The sequence below is a fragment of the Balaenoptera borealis genome (genome assembly GCF_965194805.1).
Source record: "Balaenoptera borealis genome assembly, chromosome: 1".
NCBI lineage: Eukaryota > Metazoa > Chordata > Mammalia > Artiodactyla > Balaenopteridae > Balaenoptera > Balaenoptera borealis.
In genome coordinates this window covers 150,732,588-150,759,130 of record NC_138860.1, presented here as the reverse complement: position 1 = coordinate 150,759,130, position 26,543 = coordinate 150,732,588, and the positions used below count along the sequence as shown (strand labels likewise).

Sequence of the window (26,543 nt, the reverse complement as noted above, 5' to 3'; positions counted from 1 at the left end):
AATAATACAAGTGAATCTATATACAAAACAGAAACAGACTCAGACATGGAAGACAAACTTAGGTTACCAAAGGGGAGTTGGGAGAGGGACAAATTAGGAGTATGGGATTAATAGATACAAACTACTATACATAAAATAGATAAGCAACAAGGATTTACTGTGTAGCACAGGGTATTATACCCAATATCTTGTAATAACTTAGAATATACTCTGAAAAAAAAAGTCTATGTTATACAGCTAACACAATATTGTAAATCAAATATACTTCAGTATTTTTTAAAAGCTATAAAAAGAACATAAAGTATTCATGCTAAGGAAAACAAAAAAGAAACTCATTCTGAAATTCATATGGAATCTTAAGGGGTCCCAAATATCCAAAACAGTTGAAAAAAAGAAAGTTGGAGGACTCATTTCCTGATTTCAAGACTTACTACAAATTTACAGCAAGCAAAACAATGTACTGGCATAAGGCAGACATACAGAGCAGTGGAAAAGAGTAGAGACCCCAGAAATAAACCTTTATATGTATGGTCAAATGATTTTTGACAAGTGTACCAAGACCATTCAATGGGGAAAGGATGGTCTTTTCAACAAATGGTGTTGAAGAAACTGGATATCCACATGAAAAAGAATAAAGTTAGACCTGTACTTTACACCACAGACAAAAATTAACTCAAAATGGATCAAAGACCTAAACATAAGACTAAAACTATAAAATCCTCAGAAGAAGACACAGAGGGAAGCTTCATGACTTTGAATTTGGCAATGATTGCTTTGATGTGACACCAAAAGCACAGCCAAAAAAGAAAAAACTAGGTAAATTGGAGTGTATCGAAATTAAAAACTTGTGTATCAAAGGATACTATCAAGAGAATGAAAAAGCAACTCACAGACTGGGAGACAATATTTGAAAATCATACATCTGATAAAGGATTAATATACACAATATATAAGTAACCACAACTCAATGATAACAAAAAACAGCCTAATTGAAAAATGAGCAAAAGAATAGACATTTCTCCAAAGAAGGTATACAATAAGCTTATGAAAAGATGTTCAACATCACTATCATTAGGGAAATGCAAATCAAAACCACAATAAGCTACCACTCCACACCTATTAGGATTGCTATTAAAAACAAAACAAAAAACAAATGTTGGCAAGGATGTGGAGAAATTGGAACCCTTGTGCATTGTTGGTGAGAATGTAAACTGGTGTGGCCACTGAGGAAGACAATATAGTGGCTCCTCAAAACATTAAACACAGATTGTCCAGCAATTCCACTTCTAGATATATACCCCAAAGCAGAGAGATACTGAAAACAGAGACTCAAACAGATATTTGTCCACCCATGTTCATAGCAGCAATTTTTTTTTTTTTTTTTTTTTTTTGGTGGCTGCTCTGTGCAGCATGCAGGATCTTAGTTCCCTCACCAGGGATCAAACCCGTGCCCCCTGCAGTGGAAGTTCAGAGTCCTAACCACTGGACCGCCAGGGAAGTCCCCATAGCAGCATTATTTACAGTAACCAAAAAGTAGAAACAACCCAAATGTCTATCAACAGATGAAGGAATCAACAGAATGTCTATACAGTAAGTCCCCTACATATGAACCTTCAAGTGGTGAACTTTCAAAGATGCGAACATGCATTTGCATGTCCAATCACATAAGTCAGTTCATGTGTCTGGCATACATTGTCATGTGCGTGCATCCTCTACAAGTGGTTGTGCTTTTGTGTACTTTATAGAGTACAGTAGTACAGTATCTTTATTTCAAGCCCAGGATGTCCAGAAGCAAGCATAAAAGCAGCGGTGATGTAGCCAGTACTGCTAAGAAACACCAAGCAATAACGATGGAAACAAAAGAAAATAATTGAGAGTGGAGCAAGGCGAAAATATGGTAGATGTTGCTCATTCTTAAAATGTGAATTGTTCAACCATTGGCACGATTCTAAAGAACAAGGACAAGATCATGGAACATGTGAAGTCGGCTGTGCCGATGATGTCGACAACAATATCAAAGAAGCGTGTAAAAGTGATGGAGGAGATGGAGAAACTTCTCAGTGTGTGGATGCAGGATCAGCTTCAGCACTGAGTCCCACTAAGCTTAATGCTGATTCAAGAGAAAGCCAAAAGACTTTATGAAGACTTGAAGAAGAAACACAGTGAAGAATCAGAGGGCACATCTTTTAATGCCAGCCATGGCTGGTTTCAAGGGTTCAAGGCTAGAGCTGACCTTCACAATGTAAAAGTAAGCGGTGAGGCAGCAAGTGCAGATATGGTAGCTGCCCGAGAGTTTCATGAAACACTTTGAGAAATTATTTATGAAGGCACATATTGACTCAAGCAGGTTTTTAATGTGGATGAAACAGGGCTGTACTGGAAGAGGATGCCAGACCGAAGGTACATCAGTAAGGAGGAAAAGTTGATGCCAGGCTATAAAGCAGCAAAGGATAGGCTAACTGTTGTTTGGTGACAATGCTTCCAGCAATATGAAGCTGAAGCCTCTCTTAGTTTATCATTCAGAGAACCCAAGAGCCCTTAAAAACATAGCCAAGGGCTCTCATCCTGTTGTGTGGAAGAGTAACCCCAAAGCCTGTGTTACACAGGCCATTTTCCAGGACTGGTTTTTCCACCACTTTATCCCTGAGGTAGAGAAATACTGCTTGGAGAAGGATGTCCCATTCAACATTCTTTTGCTGCTCAACAATGCTCTGGGCCACCCCCCATTCATGGACGACTTTCATCCCAGCATCAAAGTAGTGCATCTGCCACCGAATATTATGTTGCTCATCCAACCTATGGACCAGGGAGTTACAGCGACTTTCAAGAAATATTTACATCACACTTTTCATCAGGCAGTAAAGATGAGTGACAAATCAGGAACAACCTTGCAACAATTTTGGAAGGACTACCATCTACAAGGCCTTAAAAAACATTGACTTTGCTTGGTGTGAGGTTACGGCTGTCACCATGAATGGGGTTTGGAAGAACATTTGCCTGCAGTTTGTTCATGATTTTCATGGATTTGGAAGGTGGATGAGGAGTCCAAAGAGGTCTTCAGCAACTTAGTGACCCTCAGTGAGAAACTGGAGCTAGATCTGCAAGAAGACTACTTCACTGAACTCCTTGCTGTGCAACACAAAGAGCTTACTAATGAAGACCTGATGGAATTGGAGGCCCAGAGAAAGGATGAAGAGAGACAAGAGGAAGAAGAAGTAACTGAAGAACCAAAGAGAGTCATGATGCAGGAAATGGCAAAGGGATTTTATTTGAGGAGGCACTGTTAGTTTTTGAGGCATAGGACCCAAACGAAGAACAGTGCACGAAGGTTGCAGTAGCCGTTCAGAATGCAATCCAGTGCTACCATGTCATCTATGACAAGAATAAAAGAGCTACTACCCAGACATCACTGGATCATTTTTTCAAGAGGGTAGATAGAATTGAATGCAGCAAGGAACCAGAACCTGTGCCATCAGCGTCAGGCATGAGTGAAAATGCAGTTTGCCCTCCATCTCCTATTGCTGACGATCCTTCAGTTCTACCATCTCCCACCTCCTCTCCCTCCTCCAGTGAGTAACCTTCTTGCCTGTTCACTCGATGCCAGCCCCTGGATGCCAGCTGCTGTGCTGTACTACTGTACTTTTCAAGGTACTGTACTGTAAGATTAAAAATATTTTCTTCATTTTTTGTGTTTTTTATGTATTATTTGTGTGAAAAGTATTATAAACCCATTACAATACAGTACTATGTAACCAATTGTGTTAGTTGGGTACCTAGGCTAACTTTGTTGGACTTATGAAGAAATTGGACTTACCGACAAGCTCTCAGAATAGAACTTGTTCATATGTAGGGGACCTAGTATATATAAAATAGAATATTATTCAGCCTTAAAAAGGAATGAAATTCTGATATGTGTTAAAACAAAGGTGAACCTGGAAAACATGCTTAATGAAATAAACCAGACACAAAAATACAAATATTGTATGATTCCATTTACGTGAGGTATCTTGGAATAGTCAAATTCATAGAGACAGAGCAGTGGTTACTAAGCACAAGAAGGAGGGGGAAATAAGGAGTTACTGTTCAGTGAGTACAGAGTTTCAGTTCAAGATGATGAAAAAGTTCTGGAGATGGATAGTGGTGGTGGTTGCACAACATGAATGTACTTAATGCCACTGAAAAGTGGCTAAAATGGTAAATTTTATGTTGTGTATATTTTACCACACACACACAAAATCAAACTGTCAGTATGCCTCTTGGTACCCTATGTTTAAGAGATCAGCCAACAGTAGGTAAGTGTACCCCATCACAAATACTGTTTACCTCAGCATCAAGTTGTTCCAGGGCACGGTGTTGAGAGCCCTAGGATATGTGCTTTGAGGGGTCAGAGATGGATAGGAGCCAATCCCTGCCTCCTTGGTACTTAGTTAAGTTAGAAAATAGCAAACAGAAAATAAAAGATCATACTTGGTTGCTACAGACTCTGTTTAAGTGTCACAGAAAAAGAGGATATTCATCTCATCTTTATGTTTTTCTGTACAAGGTTGTTAACACAGTGTATCAAGCCCAGTTCACACCCCTTCTGAAGTTGTTTTACATCCACAGATCCTACTTAAACTCAGACAGCCATGTTTTTGGGGTGACTCCACCGTAGTCATAGGTGGTCAGACCAAGGTTAGAACATGATCCAAGATCCAACCCATAGGTTAAACTGGGTCAATCTATTTATTTCTAAGGATTTTGTACTAAAAAAAAAGACCAAGTCAGATGATAATGGAATCTTGAACTGGAAGGTCAAGTAGGATGGGGCTAGAGCACTAATGCCAGGCCGTGAGCAAGCAATGGAAGCTGGTAAGAATGATATGGAATGAAAAATGAATGAAGCAGAAATGACAGCTTCAGAAAATGGCTTCAAAATTCCTGTCCCCGTGATGCCTGGCTGTCCTTTTTCTGTTCCTGGGTTGCTAACTTTCCAGTGAGATTTTTGTGTTCTTAAAACACCTCCCTCGGGACTTCCCTGGTGGCGCAGTGGTTAAGAATCCACCTGCCAATGCAGGGGACATGGGTTCAATCCCTGGTCCAGGAAGATCCCACATGTCGCAGAGCAACTAAGCTCGTGCACCACAGCTACTGAAGCCCGCGTGCCTAGAGCCCGTGCTCCACAACAAGAGAAGCCACTGCAATGAGAAGGTCGTGCACCCCAACAAAGAGTAGCCCCCGCTCGCCGCAACTAGAGAAAAGTCCACGCGCAGCAACGAAGACCCAACGCAGCCAAAATAACAAAACAAAACGCCTCCCTCTGCCTAGCTTGAGTGTTCTTTGCAACTAAATGATCCTAAAGAGAGGAGATTTGAATTTCCTCTGCAAGAATCTCCTGATCATAGATGAAAAGGACCACTTTGAAGAGCTTGTTGTCACTGGCGGGCTTCAAATAGGAATTTAATGTTTAATGAAGGAATTGGAATACACCAAGGTATTTTCAGACTTACAGATCACTGGAAGTAGCATGAAGGTAGTATGATATAGTGGTAAAAGAGGATTTGAGGTGCCAGAAGTAGCCCTACATTCAAATCTTAGCTCTAACACTTCATAATGTGTCTTAGATGCCTTAACTTCCTAAACCTCAGTTTTCTCATGTGGAGAGAGATAACACCTTGCAGAATTTGGGGGGAAAATAAATGTATATGAAGTGTGTGGCATATACACAGTAGGTCTCAGTAATTGAGTTTTTATTGTTACAGCATGACTGATGTGGCTTGTTCAAATCAAATCATGATAGCCTTGGCCCGATTTGTGGTCGATTTTTAGTTAATAGAATTGTTCTCAAGTTTTTCCCCATTTGGCCCCACTTTGTTACTACCTGAATCCTAGCAAATGCCAGGGTGGAGGAAATAGATGAGTCAAATGGCAGGCAAATAGTAAGAGTAAAATTAGACTGAGCTACTTGGGAACAGAGAATAGGTTTTATTACATCTTTGTGTTTTCAGTGTCCAGGACAGGGCCTGGCATATGGTAAGCACATATTAAGTAAACATGAATCAACTAAATTTAGAAATGCATGAATGTCCAAATATTTGAGCCAAGTGGTGGCCAGAGATTTCATACAGTGTCATTCTCTGTTCCCAGATAGCTCAAGTATCATGGGATCTGTCGAGTCATAGAGCCCAAGCAGCAGTGTTGATCATATCTCAGTTTTAATCTTTCAGTCCTTTCTTCCTCTGGGCCCCAGTCAAAGGTTCCAACCTGTATGGTCAGGCCACTCAAGATGGCTGTTCTCTTGTTCTCTGTAATGCCCTGCTCAACCAGTGCCTGCTTCACCAATACCCTATTCACATGACTGACCTTCCTACCTACTTGCCCCAGGCCCCAGCTAAGGATTGTTCTTGCTTTAGATCAGAACATCTCCACTATGATAGCTTATCAAAGGGGTAGTGAAAGGTGGTGGTGTGCCCCTCTGCTGCTTTTCCTGGTAACTGAAGAGCCAACCTGACATCAATTCGCCCTATAACTGGTAACCTCCCCCTCCCACTGGGAACAAAGACTGCCGCCATGTCCTGCCTGCCACCTGCCACACATGGTGGGGTGTTGCTCCGGTACCTTCCTTCAGACATGTGAGGTCCCCCTATCCATTAAACCATTGATATCTCTGTTGCTGACTCTGGGCTCTTTCTTTGGTCTTGAAGCTGGGCAAGTACAGGGCTTGTAGGCCTGTGGAGTGCAAACCAGCAAACCTGTATCTGCTGATAAATGGGTCTTAGCAGTATTTCCAAGTGTAGAATATGCTGCCTCCAAAACCCAAAGAGGCCTACCAAATGTGTTTCTTGGTGGTAAGAGGTGCATTGTGCAATGGTTTTTTGTTTTTTTTTTAATGTTGGAAGCAATGTACTGGAATGCTCCAGATCATTCAACCTGTAAAAACTTCACTGATGTGGTAGGCCTCTAAATATTTGTATAGTTTCTCCCCCACATTCTGGAGTATATATGCCTTACTAAGGTATCCAGAATACTTGCCACTTACTTCCTATCACATCTGATGGTATTGATATACTGGACTAATATCATGTTAGAATTTTCAAACGGTTCAGATACCTTTGGACTATAATAAGACAGAGAATATGACACTGGGGCAAGACCATGAATGTATAGTTGCCCATCCTGTGTGATCCTCTTTCCAGATGGGTGTGGAAAAGAACACATTTTCTACATCGATGGCTGTACACGATGTACTGGAGGCTCTGTTAATCTCCTCTAGAAAGATATCACATCTGGCATAGCAGGTGTAGTTGGAGCCACTGCTTGACTAAGTTTGCATTAAGTTTGTCATCTGCCATGATCCATCAGTTTTTGCAGAGGCCAGACTGGTAAATTAAATAGGAATATGACAGGGACCATCATTATTTCATTCTTTAAAGTTTTGAGGGAGGTACTAAACTCTGCCATTCCCCTAAAATGTGACAGGTTTTTAATTTATTATTTTGACCATTGTCCAGGAACAGTTTCAGGGGCTTCCACTTGGCCTTTCTTATTACTATTTAGTAGCTCTTATTCTACAGGTCAAGAAACTAATGTGAGAGTTCTGTTGTTTCTATGTACGCCCATTCCAATTATACAGTCAGGAATGGGAAATAACTGGGTAGGTCCGTACACCTAGTGGAACAACTGTGGTACAAACCTGGCCCAAGCCTTCATTTTACCTAACTCATATATGCTCCTATTCCAATGAGGAGACCATGCTAATGCTTTAGGTCCCCAGGGATCAGTGTTAACTTGGACCCTGTCTCCAGCAACCTTAGAAAGATCTGGGTATTTTTCTTACTCCATTGTAGAGTTATCTGAATAAATGGCCATAGATTGGGGAAGGACTGCAGGAATCACTACTATGTATACTTGCTGTGGTTTTATAGGGGGCTTCCTCATGGGAAACTGGTCTCCTACAACTGATAGCTTCTGGGTCTGACAACAGGCAAAGATTTGTGACTTTCCAGTGGAGCAGCTGATCTCAGCCTTCTCATCCATTTTTTTGGTAAACAATTTAAAATTTTTTAAATTGTGGTAAAAAGCACACAACATAAAATATACCATCTTAACCATTTTTAAGGGTACAGTTCAGTAGTGTTCAGTGTATTCACATTGTTGTGCAACGGATCTCCAGAACTTTTACATCTTGCAAAACTGAAACTATGTCCATTAAACAACTCTTTATTTTCCCCTCCCTTTTCGTTATATACAATGGCCGTCCATCTATCTTGGCCCTAAGAACACCATGTTCTTTTTTTTTTTTTTTTTTCTTGTGCCACCCAGCTTTCAGGGTCTTGGTTCCCTGCCCGGGGATTGCACTCCGGGAAGTGTGGAGTCCTAACCACTGGATCACCACGGAATTCCCGAACACCATGTTCTCTGAGCCATCACCAAAATCCCTGCTGGCCAGACCCTCCTGGCTACTATTCTAACATTAAGCCCCACCGTTCTTTTGATGGTGAAGTACAGCCACCTGGTCTCTGCTAATCTGAGTTCTTATCCTCATTGCTACTAGGGAGCCCATCTCCTACCATCAGTCCTGACTTAGAGACCACAGCTGCTGCAAGATTCTCAATATGCTGGTACTTTCCCTACCTAGTGCGTTCTTCGTTGTCTTGGTAAATGGAGTGTCCTCCAAGCTTTCCAAAAAACACGATTGACTGGTGGATTTTTCAGTCTTAGATAATAAACCCATTATTGCAGGCCCACTTCATTAAGCCTTTTGATTCCTTTTACCATGGCAGTTCTGGCATCTCTATTTATTTAATGTGTGGCTATCACTTTTTTCAAGTTTTAAAGAGCCATTCCAGCAGTGTATAGAACCATCTCTTAGGGGTCCTTGCTGAGTGTTAAATCCTGTGTCACAGCAGAGAGCCCTGATATTGATGAACTCTCCCTTATCCAGCTTTAAATTCCCACCCCCATTTATCCAGCCCTCAGGCATCCTTTCCTGGTACTTGCCATTACATGTAAGTCAGGTGCTATAGCTATTTGGGGATATAATATTGCCTACTTGGGCCATTTGATCCTAGTTATGAGTCTGGTGGCCACGAGGAGAAATCAGAGCAGATCCTGAAGAGGACTTACATTGTCTTATAAGGTACCAACAAAGCGAGGAGGGATGGGCCTTTATCTTCCCACCTAGGCCAGAGGGGCACTTCTATAGGCTCAGAGGATTCGGAGGAGTCTTGGGATTCAAGTGTTTCAAATGAATCTACCTAGATATCTTCACCCCAAATCTCAAGGTCCTACTTCTTCCCCATCAGGACCCAACTCTTATGAGGAAACTTTCCTACACTGAGAATTCAGCCTTTTCTAAAATTCTCCCATTCTTAAAATTCTGTTTGATAATTATCTCTGAATACTGGCTGCAAGAGATGAGGGTCTCTTTAAATACTAACAGTGAGGTCCTTTGTTTTAAATTGTTGATTAATAGATCTTAGGTCATTTTCTTTTATCAGTCTTTCATCAGACTCAGCATCAGTCACCCACTTCCACAATCCTTATAGTTGCTGTTTCCCAAATATTTTTCTTTTTTTAACCTTCAAAGTGTTTAATGTTTTACAATTTAAAGGAAAACAAATCCATTAAGGAAAACAAATCCATTATATAATTATCAGTAAGACCCACAACTACATACAGAAACTGTACAGCAGGATTATGGGTTGTATAGAAACTGATGTACATCAATGGTATCAGTTTTTCTCAAGTACATTAATATTTTCACACCACTATTAACAACATAAAAGTTCAAAAATTATTACATTTTATTCCCTCTTCTAAAGTTGCTACATAAAAATTTTTTTCTAAATATAACCACATTTAAACAAAATTAATTATAACTGCTTCTTGTGTTTAGCAGCTGTGTATAAGAAAGCATGTTATCCTTCCCCATGGGGTGTGCTATAACCTCATCAATGAAATTCCTCTATTGACAAAATGTCTTTTAGGAGACATTAAATAGAAGAGAACTGGTGGAAATTCATTCCACATTATGAACAAAATTAAAGCAAATTTTGATTATAATAATGAGTATACTATATTAACTTAGAAAGGAGATTGTGTTCATGAAAAAAAAATGGAGATTCAACTCCTTGAGTAGCTCTATATATGAAATATGAAGCCACCATTGTATCTAAAGTTGAATCTGAAATATGGATAACAAAATTGATCAAAACTATTTTCCATCACACAATGCAGCTTTTAAAAAGTATGCAACTGCTAAATTGCATTGGAAATATAGGCAGATTATCTAATAGGTGAAACCATAAAGTACTGTTACTGAGCTGGTTGGAAAAAAAGTACAAAGAAACACACATTTTCATTCATTTGGAAAATGTAAAAATTTATATACTAATATATAATCTCTTCACTTTCTCTGCTCTACAAATGGATACAATGCCTAGTTATTTTCATGCAGATAAATTGTTCAGAATTCAATTACCAAAGCAAACAAACAAAAATAAACCCTGTTGGGAACACACAGATGAATCTCTTTAAAGGTTTCTATTCTTTAGCAGTTTTTGATGATTTCAAAATTTGCAGCTTTAGCTCTTTTATCATCATCTCTAACTTCTGTCTTGCCTCCCGTTCCTGTCTGAGTTCATCTTGGAGTTCTTGCCTGTCAGCCTTAGCATAGTCCAATCTCTGTCTCAGTTCTGCCAGCTGTGCTGCATATTCAGCTTCTTTATCTTTTTCTAAATTTGAGTCACAGGTACATTTTTGTTTCATTGCCTGCTCTAATTTTATGTCTAAATCTGTTCAACATAAAATTCTTCCACTCTTCGAGCATGTTCATTCTGCAAAGATTCAAGCTCTTTCTGTAAATTCTGCTATTCTTCAGGGAGTTCCTTCACAGCTTTTGAGCTACTCAACATTTCAACTTCCATCTGAAGTTGTTGCTTCTTCTGCAAAATTGAGTTCAGTTTTTCCTGTTGTTTTACATAAGTTCTCATTACTTCTTCCATGATTTTTCCATTATCATCCTCACAAATGACATCTTTGACAATAAGTGGAGATGAAGCTGCAGCATCACGGTCAATTCCCACCTTACTTGTGTCTCAGGCTAAGTTGCAAGTGGTAGACTCAGGTTTCTTTTTGCTTGTAGAATTATTTGAGACTGATGGACCTAAGTGGCTATATAATTCTCTACTTGTTTTTAGATCCATTTTCTCCTGTTCATCTAGCGAGACATCTGGATAAGACACTGTTTTTTGATGTTTCCCACTGCTGTGAGGCTTCTCCGAATGTCTTAGTATAGATCTACTTGCCTCTGTCTTTGTGACCTCTTTAGGCTAGGATACAGCCGAAGTAAGCCACACATTTGGGGCAACCACTTTATCACACATGTATAAGTAGTAGCTGGGGTGTAGAAATGAATGTGTCTGAGAAACATGGTCACTTTCTTGCTTTATAACTGGATACCGTGACTGTAATTCCACTCCTGGTGGTGTATCTATCTTGGATTGAGTCCTCTTCCCATTTCTCATGCTAAATTTCTCCTTCATTTCTTCTAAAATTATCTTCAGTTTCTTTTCTTCAGGTGTCCCTAAGTATTTTTGGTTCACGTGAAGATAGCAATGCCATTTGGCTGATTCAAAGCCCCAGTGGCAAGTCCTTTTGTCGGGTGATCTGTGAGAATGCATCACAAATGTCTGGGGCGCAAACATTCCACAGCACTCCAGACGCTGAATACACGGAGCATCTGGCTGAACATAAAACTGGGGCGCAAATAAATCCTGACATTTGCCTAAGCATTCATGTTCCACTTCAAAGGCACTGCCAGTTACCTTCAACTGAGCCAATGAGTTTTTAGCAGGAAGTATACTACCATTTTGAGGAAAAGTATGTGGCCGCAATAAAGCATTACACAGTCTTTGTGCATCAGTTAATGTGATCAGCCCACAGGATGGGGCATTGAATGGAAGTATTCCCAGGACCTTTAAGATATGAAGATGGTCTGATGTACACCTTGAACAATAGATGTACAATTCATCACATACTGTATTTATTTGTTGGAGTGAAAATTCTCGGAGAACAGAATTTAGGACTTGGGGCAAACAGTCTCTTTTCTTCTCCAACCTGAAAACAAGAAATAGACTCCCCTTCCAACACAGTCTGGGTGAGTTCTGTGGAGCTATCAGAAGGGATGAGCAGTGGACCAGGAAGAACCTGAGGAGATGGAAGAGGCAGAAATACAGTAGGTGACATGCTTTCTTGGGAATACCGAGCGGAAAATGCTGCTGGTCCACCCAGAGAGCTCTGGCTACTTAAATGGAATTGTGCCAAAGTGTGTTTCAAACTGGGATTTAAATGTAAAGGTTCAGGCACAGAGGCACAGGTTCTCTTGACATGCTCTTCATCAGTTTCTATTGGCGCTTCATAGTCATCCAAGTGTTCCTTCTTTACTGTTGGCATCTTGTTTATCATCATTTTTCCATTTGCGTGAATGTCTATCATTTTTTTCACTGGAGGGCTGCCATCATCTCCCATCCCATTCAATTTTTTATTTGAGCCCTGAACCAAGGAAAAATTTGTCTGTAGGTTTTCCATTGCTAAAAACTATTGTGTTAAATAAGTCTGAGATTTGCGTTGTTATTTAGTTACTTATTTGAAGAGAGAGAAGCAATGTATACCAATACTTATGGTAACTTAACTCTCACAGAAAATTTAAATTTCCAAAGAGACATCTCCCTAAATTAGTCAATAGATTTTGCAACTTTGTTTTGGTTCTGCTTGTACTCTAGTATAATTTCACTGCAAGTGCTATAAAATTTCTTATTTTATGTCTAATAACAAAGAAAATAATTTTAAGAGGCACACCTCCGAGGAAGCCTTTATTTTCTTAAATTCTTCATATATATGTATTAAAATAAAGTTACCAGTTCTCTCAATTCAACATGTCCAAGTTCAACGCAACAGTTTGGTTTGGTTTTAAGCACAACATGTGAAAAGTTTATGCAATTACTTGTGTCAGAATTATGCACCCGAATTTAGTATTTGGTACCAAGGACACCAAAAAAGGAGGGAAAAAAGTATCTTCTCTGAAAATGATGGTCTGTTGGTCTGCGTGGACAAAATGAAGGCTTGTATAAGTCCTCACACCAGTAAGAAGAGCTTCTGACTCCACTTGAACTTGTACAATTAAAAATGAAACCTAAAGAAAAATTGCCCAGTTATCTTCAAGGATTACTGTTCATTCTTCTTTTAATTAATCTTAAAACAAACCCAAAGGGTTAAGGACCAAGGCCACTAGCCAACGTACCGATTTCGCCCACTACGGGAACACCTCAGCCAACGCAGACCAAGGAAGAGGGCAGGAGGCAAGACCTAGAATGGGGGAGCCCCCAAACCCTGAAATCCTCGGCTCTCGCAAAGCCACCCACCCACCTCAAACCCGAGGAGGCGGCGTGGCGTGGGGGGGGGGGCGGTTGGCCAGCAAGGGACCTGGGACGCCTCGGGGCGTGCAAGGGGGTAGTGGGAAGTGGAGGAAAAGGAGTCCCCTAACACCCCCCGCCTCCGCGGTCTCGGAACACTCCAGTGCACTCCCAACACCGCCCCACTGAGGGGGCCGCGGGGAAGACTGTGGAAGTCCCCTGTGCACCCTCTCCCCAGGAAGTTCTCGGGTTTACCTCACCACCCCTAGGGCTGCACCTCCCTCGCCCCCCCGGGGTCAGAAGAGAGAGGGGCGCGTGGGGCGCCGAGCCGGGATCCCGCCGCCGCTGGGCGCCGACCAGCCGGGTGGAGCCCGGGGCATCCCCGCGCGGCGCAGACGGGCGACGGGGGCGGGAGGGGGCGGTGACGGGCGTCCCGGTCTCCGGGGTCCCGACGGCTCCCATATATCTTTCACGTCTTAGACATTGCGCCAGTTAGACTGAGCATCCCCTTCCTTCCGCCTGTATTCCACCCCAATTCGCTATAGGTGAAAGTCTTTGCAATTACATTTACAGTATGCCAGGGAATCTCGTACTCCATCTACCACTTTGCCGTCCAGTCCTTGCGTGATCCAACTTCAGACTCCCATTCCTAGAATCTGCTTTCTAGGACTACTCTTGGCACCAAATGTCTTAGGTTCCCTAGAAGCAGAGCCTGAGGGATTTGCTCTTAGGAAAAGAGGAGAGATAAAAGCAGCATAGGAGAGGGGAGCAAAACTAAAGAAGAATGTGGTTTCGAAGACCGGCATTGGTCTAATCCCACAGGGAAACTCTAAAACAAGAACTGTGTCCCCAGATTAGTCTTTTGAGGCAAGGGATTATGTCAGACAGTCATTGACAGATCTTCTCCCCACTTCCGTCACCGCCGGGAGAGGTGGCTCCTGTTTGGTTGAGGGCGAGTTCCAGGAAGGGGACAACTGTGAGTTGTTATCAGCCACCACTGGCAGCAGCTGGAGGATGCATACATCAACTGGCAAAAAGGATTTGGGTTGATACCAACAGCATCCCTCATAAAAATACATATTTTCTTAAGCTATGGAGACCTGCATACATATAGCACTCATCTTATCTTCAAATAATACTAATACCTGTTTACAATCCCTTATCCACAAGTCCAAAACCCCAATTAAATTCAAGATGGTTTGAGAAAAAGTTTATATTTTTAATAAACTTGGTGTAAATGCTGCAGAAATATGAGTGTTGGATTATAGGGTACTGCCTCAGACTCAGCTGGGGTGTTAATTATAAGACATATGTCCCATATTACATTTTTTTAATCCAAAAAAATTCTTTTTTTTTTTTTTTTTTAAGATTTATTTATTATGTATTTATTTTATTTTTGGCTGCATCGGGTCTTAGCTGTGGCACGCGGGATTGTTCATTGCGGTGAGCGGGCTTCTCTCTAGTTGTGGCATGCGGGTTTTCTCGTCTCTTGTTGTGGCACGCGGGCTCCAGGGCTTGTGGGCTCTGTAGTTTGCAGCACACAGGCTCTCTAGTTGAGGCGCGCAGGCTCAGTAGTTGTGGCGCGCCGGCCTAGTTGCCCCGCGGCATGTGGGATCTTAGTTCCCTGACCAGGGATCGAACCCGAGTCCCCTGCACTGTAGGGCAGATTCTTTACCACTGGACCACCAGGGAAGTCCCCAAAAAAATTCTTAATTCTGAAAAAAATCTGGCTCCAAGCATTTTACATACGGAATTATGGACCTGTAGCTACCATTTGTCAAGGTATTAGCATTACATCTGTCAAAAGTAATCATTAACAATCCTGAAATGGAGACGTCCCCATTTTTCAGATGAGGGATCAGAGGCACAGAAAGGTTAACTAACCCACTCAAGGTCACAAGCTAGTGAATGGAAAAGTCCGATCTGTGAGACTTCAAAGCCTGCTCCTTCCCATTACATCATGGCATCTGCTAGTGAAATCATTTCCAGTTTATATAATACTAGCTGTCAGTAATCTGTGAAGTTTTGCAAAGAACACCGTGAGTTCCAGGAACTCTACCACATGAACATATTTGAAAACCCCTAGATTTGAGGACTTTAATGGTCTTTTCTCCCCCCTGGGATTCTGTGTGATACTATAAATTCTAAGCACACTGCCACCGATGGATTTCTACCATTGTTATTTTATTTTATTATTTTTTTGGCCGCGCCAAGCGGCATACAGGATCGTAGTTCCCCGACCAGGGATCAAACCCGTGCCCCCTGCATTAGGAGCACAGAGTCTTAACTACTGGACCGCCAGGGAAGTCCCCTACCATTGTTATTTAACATTTATGGAGAATCTGTGATTTAGCTTTGCACCAAAATGGCAGTTTTCTATTTTACTTACTAGCATTTATTCCTCTCACAGAATAATTTGCATGGGATTAGGAAATGACTGCTTATAAGTACATCATGGTCAAGGGAAAAGAAAATGGGTTTGGGAGTCAGATATAAAATCAAATCTAGTTTTTGCCACTTCATTTATTCATTCATTTGGGCTTCTATTTTGACTGCCAGACTTCTATTATGACTGGATACCATATGGTAGATTTTAATATATGTCTTCTTAATTTTTGCAAAATATGTACCAAGTAATAAATCAAAGTTCCTTTATGCAGATAACAAAAAATGTTTGTGAGAGTGTGACTTTTTCCTTTCACAAAATGAGTATAAGAACATTCATATCTTGTATATCCCTTGTGGAATGATTGACCACCAAGTTCAGGTTATCCTGACGATGACTGTATCCAGGGAGCCAGAATCTAGGCCAATGATTAATTTCCCAATGCTCATTTTATCTAATTAATTCTTACAGTGGTATTGGGATATCTTCCCCACTCACAGCTCCTGGAGCAAATGGGACAGCAAATAGGACACAGAGATGGCTCTGTGTTGCATGGCTTCCTCAATAGGGCTCTGTGCTATCTGCCAGAGGCAATGGTTTCCTGCACCAGGGGCTACCCAGCCCTGACATCCATAAAGTGTGCAAGAGTATTCTTATGTTACCACTGGTATTATTTTACCTTTTATCTGACTTTTCTTCTTTCCCTCAGAGGCTTGAGGTATATTTTGGGCAATAAAGCAGAACAGTGAAACTCATTTGGCAATTGGTTGTGAGACTCATTTCCTTAACCTTATTGCCTGGGCCTAATAAAATAGAACTAAAATCCAAGGCATAAGAATGTGAAGTTTTCCACAGCTTTTATTGTGCTCTATTCCCCAGACCATCATCCAATCATGACCTCTAATTTACTAAACTACATAATCACTTTTTATATCACTGATGACCTTGTTCAGTGGGTTAGAAGAATTTAATTTTGGCTAATTTCAACTCTCAAGTTTGCATATACTGATCTCCAGGTACTGTTTTGGAGGCAAAATGGGAAGTGGCACTGATAGCCCATCTGCACACACACCCTCATCCACCCTGACTCCAGCTTTTCTCCTTCATTCTGTATAAAACACTTTTTGAGAGCCAGGAGTTCTCCCCCTCTGGATGGCTGTGTCAGTTAAGAGTCCTCCAGGAAGCAGACACCAAGACAGAGATAAAATGCAATAAATCTATTGGGCGTAACATCTGTAGGAGATGAAGGAGAGAAGGAGCAGGAATAGTAAGTGACTGAGGGTCAGACCTTTTACAGTGTTTCCTTTCCCTCTCTGAGTCATTGTTCCTTCCAAAATAAAATTTGGCTAATATCTGGATTTAAATATACTCATCATGAACTCTAGCATTTAAAAAGGCACATATTCATTATGTTTAAGTGATCCTTTTCCAAGGGGGTTATTAGTCTGGGCCCTCAAAGAATCCAAGATGGGATTAATCATGCAAAGGTTTTATTATGGGAAATTTCTGGAACAGGCTGAGAGAGCTGTCAGACTACCATGTAAGTCTGACCCTAAGTGAAGGAGGGAGGGGGAACAGATTGGGTGAAAGCGCCCTAGGCTTCCTTGCAGTCAGAGGAAGGTTTGGCAAAGCCATATGGAATCCCCAAGCCAAAGTCAATGATCAGAGAAGTCCCATGTCTCCCAGAAACAGGTCTGCCTTAGTATTCTGCCACACTCAGTAATTGATGGGCCAGCCCATGGGAGGCATGGCCTCAGTACAAATGCAGTGATGGATTTCACCATTCAGCAGCTGAAGCCTTGTTCAGTTACCCTCCCTGGTTGGAGGTCTCCCAAGTCACATTCTCATGGCTACCACAGAGAAATAATCATGAAAATATATTTTGTAATGCATACATACATGGGCAGCAATCTGCTTTACTTTTTTTTAATCATCATCTAAGGTGAGATCAGATAGCTTTACACCAATCATTCTATTTAATTCCAACAATAACTTTGAGATGGAAACTAATGTTATCCTTGTTTTATCAATGAGGATAATATGGATCAGAAAGGTTGAGTAATTTGTCCAAGATCACACAGTTTGCAGGTGTCCTGGCTGGAATTTAAACACAAATAGATTTGTCTAACTCCAAAGCCAATGTGAAAAGTATTGTGCTTGGGCCTGCGTTAGTGAACAAGATAAAGTCCAGCCTTCACAGGAGTCTGCAGTACCGATAATCCTCTATCCCTTAGTCTTGATAGCTATAATTTATTGATTACTTCTCTGTGCTAGTCACTATACTAAGACATTAGCTCACTTAGTCCTCAACACTCTCCCTGCTGAATGGGTATTACTAGCCCTATTTTACATATGAAGAAACTGAGGTTTAGAAAAATTATAGCTATAAAGTATAGCTAATATTTATTGAGCTCTCACAATAACCTTATGAAGTAGTTGCTCTTATTATTTCCATTTCACAGATGAGGAAACTGAATTGAAACACAGTTGTTTTAATAGCCTTCCCAAGGGAACACAGCTAAGTGAGTGGTGGAGTCAAACCCAGGTACTCTGGTTTAAGAGCTTGCTTACTTAACCACTATGCTAAACTGCCCAATGCCAGGAGAGCTGGATTTGCATCCCTAGTCTGTCTGACTCCAAATTATTCTCTGTCCAGGCTATATATTGCTCTTCTGCTCAATTGTTCCCCATTCATTTACCCATTTTTTTTTTTTTTGGAACCATCTACTTTCTCAACACTCACTCACTGAGTACCTACTGTATATGATACACACTAGGGAAACAGGATATCCAAACAAAGAAGGAGTATGCATCCATAGAAAAGAAAGGAAAGCCTTAATATACAGCATAATCTCTGGGAGATATATATATTTCCCCCCCTTTGGCTGCACTGCACGGCTTGTGGGATCTTAGTTCCCGGACCAGGGATCGAACCTGGGCCCACAGCAGTGAAAGCATGGAGTCTTAACCACTGGACAGCCAGGGAATTCCCTGGGATATATTGTTAAGTGAAAAAGCAAGGTGCAGAAGAGTACAGTTGGCCCTCCCTATCTGCGAATGTGTTATAAAGAAGGGAACTATGAAACAAATGGTCTGAACTCTTCAAAAATGTCAGTGTGATGAGCGACCAAAAATGGTTAAAAGGTAAATATTAAAAGACACTAAAGAGACTTGACAAACTAAATGCAACATGTCATTTCCCAATAGGATCCTGGATCTGGGGAGGAAAACGCTATAAAGTGTTAAGTCCTGAACTATAAAGGGTCTGAGATGTTACCTCACTTCCACAGTTTTATACGCACACACACACACATACACACACACAGAGGAACATGAAACCTCTGGATCTGGATCAGAGATAGAACTGTTTTTACTGACATAATCTTAGCACCAGTTTTTTATGCCCTATTTTCCCATGGGGTGACAGAAAGAGGGCACATACCGTGGAGTTTGCACTACATAAGAGAAACTCCAAAATTATGAATCCCAGAGCCTATCTAGCACGGCCTTCACAGCTGCCCATCGTTCCCTCTAGAGGTGAAGAGAGATCTTTGCTCTGGAATGCAACAAATCCTATTTAGGGAGAGGTTGGAGAGATCTCTACTTTACCTTCCTGGAGAAAATAGCTATGGGGAGAGAGAAGACTTTTTATGTCTCCAGAAGTCTTTATCTTTAGGGTTGCTGTTCAATCACCCTTTAACCCAGGTTGCCAGAATTTGTTTTCTCAGAAAGACCTAACCATGCAGAAATGCAAAAATATTTGTGGAGAGGTTGTTTCTTGACCTAAGGGACATTAGTGGGACAATGAGTGAAATTTGCATATGGACTATATATTAGACAAAAATATGGAATGAATGTTAAATTTCCTGAAATTGATAATCGTATTATGACATACTTTTAAATGTCCTTTCTCTTAGGAGTAAAGGGTCATGATGTCTGCAGATTGCTCTAAAATGGTTCAGCAAATAATAAAAATAACACCATCAATACTTTGAAGAAAGAGAGAGAAACCAAATGGAGGCATGTTAATAACAGATGAATTAGGTGAAGGATAGTTCATTAAACTATTCTTGCATCTTTTCTGTAGATTTCAATTTTTTTAAGTAAAGACTTTTAAAAATTTTTATTGGAGTATAGTTGATTGTGGTGGCCCCCAAGCTGTAAGCTTATTCAGCTTTCTGCTTTGCGGAGAACTGCTTGTCTCTTTCTTGGTATGCACTCCTGACGCTGCGGTATTGAGCGTAAAAAAGGAAAATGGCTTGCGGCCAGTTTCGTTCCAGGTGCCTGCTCTGGATCTAAGAGCCCCTGGTTGCTCCCCAGAAGAAGGACGTGCTGCCCTGAGGGGGAAGTCTGTATCTCCAAAGAACGGCCCATAAGGCATGCTGACGCATAGATAGTGGTGCATAGATAGTGGTGCATAGATAGTGGTGCATAGATAGTGGCGCATAGATAGTGGCGACAGAATTATGTGGAAATACAAGGTTTGCTGATTTGTTGTCTGGTATTCGTTCCGTACTAAACCTATATATACATTCATGCTCTTTGAATAAACTAGCCTTGCAACCATCAGTTGTCTTGGCCCTTCTGACCCCATACTGGTGCTTTTCAGTTCCTTACCCCTCACCGCCAGGAACTTCTAGCTTTCTGCAGCCGGTCTGCGGCAAGTGGCGCCCGCACAGGGACCTGAGTGCGTGAGGCATTTCGGAAGATTTCAGGTAAGTAGAACTCTCGAGTGAGATAGTGTGGCCACAAGAAATAATTTCGTTTTTAGGACGGTAACTCGAGAAAGAGTCAGAAGTAAAATAATATGGGACAAAAGGGCTCTAAGGAGCGTGATTTATTTGCTCAGGTTTTGCTTTCAATGTTAAAAGCCCGTGGAACTAAGGTAACTACCTCACAACTTCTGGAATTTTTGCAATTAGTATATGATGCTTGTCCTTGGTTCCCTGAAGGAGGATCAGTGGACTTAGCAATTTGGACTCGTGTAGGAGATGAATTATCTAAATATCATGAAGCTCATGGACCATCTTCTGTTTCAGTTTCCATTTTTAGCTTGTGGAATTTAATAAGAGATTGTTTTAATCCAATTTATGATTCAGTTCCAAAATTAACAGCTAAATCTGTAGAACATATTGCTGCAGTAGATACTGCTCCTCCGTTGCCACCGAGGATAAAGAGTGTTAATTCACTTGATGATGATGACTTTTCTTTTGATTTAGCGGGTGAAGAAGCCAAATATGAGGCTGAAAAATATCCTGATGAAAATATTCTTCCGCGGTTACAGCAATTACATGTCTCTGTCCCTATCCCTCCTAAGCTTAGTCCTTTACAACAAGCAGTACGGGGAGCTCTTAATAGAGGGGAGGATCCTTTATTCTGCTGCCCGGTGGTGGAACGACCCAATCCTCAAAATCCACAACAAAATAATCGGGAATATCAGCCTCTCTCCTTTAAGGTTTTGAAAGATTTAAAAGCAGCCTGTGCACAATATGGGCCTACAGCCCCTTTCACTATTACTATGTTGGATACTATTGCAACAGAAGCATTGCCTCCAGCAGACTGGAAATCTATTGCTCGTGCTTGTCTCACTGGTGGCGACTATTTACTTTGGAAATCAGAATATTATGAAAAGGCTGCTGAACAAGCTGAAAGAAATACTGCACATAATGTGCTAGTAAATTATGAGATGTTGATTGGGGAAGGACAACATCAGTTATTACAGGATCAATTAGCTTTCCCTTTTGTGGCTTATGCTCAGATCAGTCATATAGCTCTACATGCATGGAAACATTTACCTGCCTCCACTAGGACTGAAGACCTTGCTAAAATAAGGCAAGGGGCAGATGAATCTTATGCTGATTTTGTGGCTAGATTATTACAGGCTGTTAATAGAATTATTTCTGATGGTCCTTCTGGAGCAATTATCGTCAAACAATTGGCTTTCGAAAATGCTAATAATATTTGTCAAGCAGCTATACGTCCATGGAAAAGGAAAGGAAATTTAGAGGATTATATTCGAGTTTGTTCTGATATTGGATCATCTTACTTACAGGGAGCAGCTATAGCTGCAGCCCTAACTAAGGCAGGATTTGGCCCAAATGCTAAAAGTAAAAACTATTTTAAATGTGGGAAGCCAGGTCATTTTGCAAAAAATTGTACTGTTGATACTCCTAATATGCCTGTCATAAATTCTGTGCCTCAAGGTAAATCTCCTCCTCCCACAATTTGTCCCCGATGCAAAAGAGGACGGCATTGGGCTAAAGAATGTCGATCAGTGACTCATAAAGATGGAACTCCCTTGTCGGGAAACTTCCGGAGGGGCCTGCTCCGGCCCCATCAAACAATTGGAGCAATGTCAATAATCCCCTCACAACCTGCTCCACCGCCTCCAGCTCAGACCTTTGTTCCTCAGGGAATGGAATCTCCTCCCTTCAAAGGGCCACGCCAAATAGTGCAGGACTGGACCTCTGTGCCTCCACCCAATTCTTATTAACCTCGGATATGGGACCCCAAGCCCTTCCTACGGGAACTTTTGGGCCTTTACCCCAGGGAACAGTTGGTATAATCCTTGGAAGAAGTAGTATGTCTATGAAAGGCTTAACTATTATTCCTGGGGTGATTGATGCTGATTATGAAGGGGAATTAAAGGTTATGGTTCAAACATCAAAAGAATCTTTTCTTATCACACCCGGTATGCGAATAGCTCAGCTTCTATTAATTCCATTCATACCAGAAGGAAAAATTTTCCAACATAACAAAAGAGGAACTGGGGCTTTCGGTTCCTCTGATGCAGTTTACTGGATTCAACAAATTGGTAGGGAAAGACCACAATTGGTATTAAAAATAAATGGAAGGCCTTTTTCTGGGTTATTAGATACTGGTGCTGATGTTTCTGTTATTTCGTTTATACATTGGCCAAAAAATTGGCCCGTGCACCAAACCATTACACAGTTGCAAGGTATTGGCCAATCTAATTCTCCACAACAAAGTTCGCAATACCTACATTGGCAGGATGCTGAAGGTAATCAAGGAATATTCAAACCCTACGTATTGCCCGGACTGCCAGTTAACCTTTGGGGAAGAGATATATTACAACAAATGGGAATCCTATTGCTTAGTCCCAACCCTACTGTAACTAATATATTGTTAAATCAAGGTTATGATCCTAGGAATGGTTTGGGAAAAAATCAACAGGGAAATAAATTACCCTTACAGACTGATAATAAACGGGATAAAACAGGCTTGGGTTTTTTCTAGGGGCCTTGGATTCTCCTCCACCACATGCTGACCCTATAACTTGGATTTCTGATAATCCTGTCTGGGTGGACCAATGGCCCCTTTCTAAGGAGAAATTAATGGCGGCTCATAATATAATTAATGAACAGCTTGCTTTGGGCAGACTAGAAAAGTCTAATAGCCCTTGGAATACTCCTATATTTGTTATAAAGAAAAAATCGGGAAAATATCGTTTATTGCAAGATTTACGTGCTGTTAATCAAACTATGGTAATTATGGGAGCTCTGCAACCAGGTTTGCCTTCTCCTGCAGCCATACCTAAAAATTATATGATTATTATTATTGATCTTAAGGATTGCTTTTTTACTATTCCTCTATTTCCGGCTGATAAGTTGCGATTTGCTTTTAGCTTACCCTCTTTAAATTTTACAGAACCTATGCAACGTTATCAATGGAAAATGCTGCCTCAGGGTATGGCTAATAGTCCTACTTTATGTCAACAGTTTGTAGCTCAAGTTATTGCCCCTGTTCGTAAACAGTTCCCTCAGATATATTTTATTCATTATATGGATGACTTATTACTTGCTTATTCTGATAAACATATTTTACTTAAGGCTTATAATTCCCTTCAAAGTCATTTGTCACGATCAGGACTAGTCATTGCTGCTGACAAAGTACAGATGAACCCACCTTTCTCATATCTTGGTAAGTATATCACAAATTATAATATTACACCTCAGAAGATAGAGATACGGACTGACGTTCTTAAAACTTTAAATGATTTTCAAAAGTTATTAGGAGATATTAATTGGCTGCGACCTTCTTTAAAATTAACTACGGGTCAGTTACAGCCTCTTTTTAATATCCTAAAGGGAAGTCCTGATCCTTCTTCCCCTCGTATTTTAACTTCTGAAGCTCAACAAGCACTCAAGCTTGTAAACAAAGCAATACAATCTGCTCAGCTAACTAGAATTGAGCCTTCTTTACCTATACTATTAATAATCTGTGCTACGTCACATACCCCTACCGCCTTATTATGGCAAGAAACAGGAATTCTTGAATGGATTCATATGAAAAATACGCCTAATAAAGTCATTACACCTTATTATGAGTTAATAGCAACCCTTGTTCAATTGGGTCGTAGAAGAAATATTCAGTTGGTAGGATATGAACCAAATTCTATTATTATACCTTATACTACTTATCAATATTCTTGGCTATTATTTGTCTCTGATTTTTGGGCTCTTGCTTTTGCTGGATATTCAGGAATTATTGATAATCATTATCCTTCTAATAAGCTCCTTCATTTTGCTACTCAACATCTATTTATTTTTCCAAAAACTATCTGTTCAACTCCTATTCTCAATGCCCCAAATGTTTTTACTGATGGTTCTGCCAATGGCATCGCTGTGGTTATTTCTGATGACTTACTTCATAAAGAACAAACAGATCATACCTCTGCCCAACGAGTTGAATTACATGCGATTTCCTTGGCTTTTCAAATCTTTTCACATTGTTCTTTTAATCTCTATACAGATAGCCATTATTTGGTTACTATTTTGCGTAACATAGAAACTGCTATAATTGGCAATACTGTTGATTCTCAATTGTTTCAGACTTTCTTTCAACTACAAAAGATTATTCGTCAGCATGAGTTTCCTGTAGCCATATTACATATTCGAGCCCATTCAGGTCTCCCTGGCCCATTGTCTTTGGGAAATCAATTGGCTGACGAAAATACAAAGATTATAGGCTTAAGTTTATCTCAACCTCAGGATCTTGCTACTCAATCACATAATTTACATCATCAATCTGCTGCTATGCTTCAAAAACAATTCTCTATTTTTAGAGAAACAGCCCGATACATTGTTAAGTCCTGCTCTAAATGTTTACCCCACCTTCCTGTTCCACAATTTGGAGTCAATCCTCGGGGTTTACTCCCTCATCGTCTTTGGCAAATGGATGTTACTCATATTCCCTCTTTTGGTAAATTACAATTTGTTCATGTAACTGTTGATACTTACTCTAATTTTATATGTGCTACGCCTTTGGCTGGGGAATCTACTAAATATGTAATTACTCATTTATTTCATTGTTTTGCATCTATGGGAATTCCTAAAGCTTTAAAAACAGATAATGCTCCAGGATATACGAGTAAAGCTTTTGCCAATTTTTGTGCAACTTTCCATATTTCACATAAAACAGGCATTCCCTACAATCCTCAGGGTCAAGGTATTGTAGAACGTGCCAACCGACAATTAAAAATTACATTACAAAAAATAAAAAAGGGGGAATATGATAGATCTCCTCAGATTATGCTTAATCATGCTTTATTTATTTTAAATTTTTTAACTTTAGATGCATTTAGTCACACGCCTTATGAACGATTGTTTACAGGTCTTTCTGGAACCCCTCCTGAAAAAGCGCTTGTTAAATGGAAAGATCCCATGACTAACCTTTGGCATGGACCAGACCCTGTTTTAGTATGGGGCCGAGGCCATGTTTGTGTTTTCCCTAGGGAGGCAGACTCTCCGCGGTGGCTCCCGGAGCGCTTGGTTCGACATTATCATACCATCACCAATAAACACCCTGACTCGAAGAATGCGTCGCCTGAGGCTCTCGCAATCGACCACAGCACACCCCAACCGGTTCCCCCGGCGGACGAGAAGAATGCGGCTACGGAGTAGGAGACAACTTGTCAGGGAGGCGAGGGGAGATCGAAATCAAATTACTTGGTATCAATTGCAATGTTTAGTATTTCAAGCACGTAGGATTATGGAGGAGAGTGCTCATCCTCGCTCTCCTCTTACCTTTTTTTTAGCCATGATAGCTGTATTGGCAGCCCCACCTATAGAGGCTAAATCTTATTGGGCTTATGTACCCGATCCTCCTTTATTACAACCTGTTACATGGTCTGAAGCTGACCTTCCAATTTTCTATAATGATTCTACTTTTGGAAGAGTGCTAGGAAATTTGCCTATTACTAATACTTCTGTTAATTACTCTAATTGGCTTAATACTCCCCCTGTTTGTTTAAGTCCTATGAGTACCAATTCTGGTTGTGTTAAGGCTGTTGCTTTAGAACATGCTATTTCTTACCAAACCACTGTAAATTCTCAATTTTTTACTCATTTACGTAAAAATTATAAAGCTGTGGGATCTAATATTTGTCTTCCTTGCAAACAGACTGTTCCTAGACGAGAAGATTTATCCACCTTTGTATTTTGGTATAAGGATAACGTTCCCATTCACATGAATGCTAGAGTAACTAAGCTTGCTTCTAATACTTCGTTGGATCATTCTCTATGCATATATCGCTTGAGAATTGAAGATACTGGACATTATTTGTGTATTGAAACTACCATAGGTAATCAAGGGACGTTATTAGCTGGACATCAAATTACGGTCGTAAAGACTGTCACAGGACTACAATTTCCTGCTTTTATGGCTTCTGAATTCCCGCAGTTTGATTTTCCTGTTTGTAATGATACATGGACTAAAGCCTCTGTCTGGTGTACTTTAGATTA

General features: G+C 40.6%; 1 pseudogene across 1 annotated transcript in view; it reads right to left on the bottom strand.

The window, feature by feature from the left end:
• Positions 1-554: 554 nt before the first annotated feature.
• Positions 555-26,543, bottom strand: part of LOC309617922 (ski-like protein pseudogene) — a 52,004-nt pseudogene continuing 26,015 nt past the window's right edge. The window contains exon 2 of the transcript XR_014249760.1: positions 555-13,174. The product of XR_014249760.1 is annotated as a ski-like protein pseudogene (transcript). The remainder of the gene's footprint in view (positions 13,175-26,543) is intronic.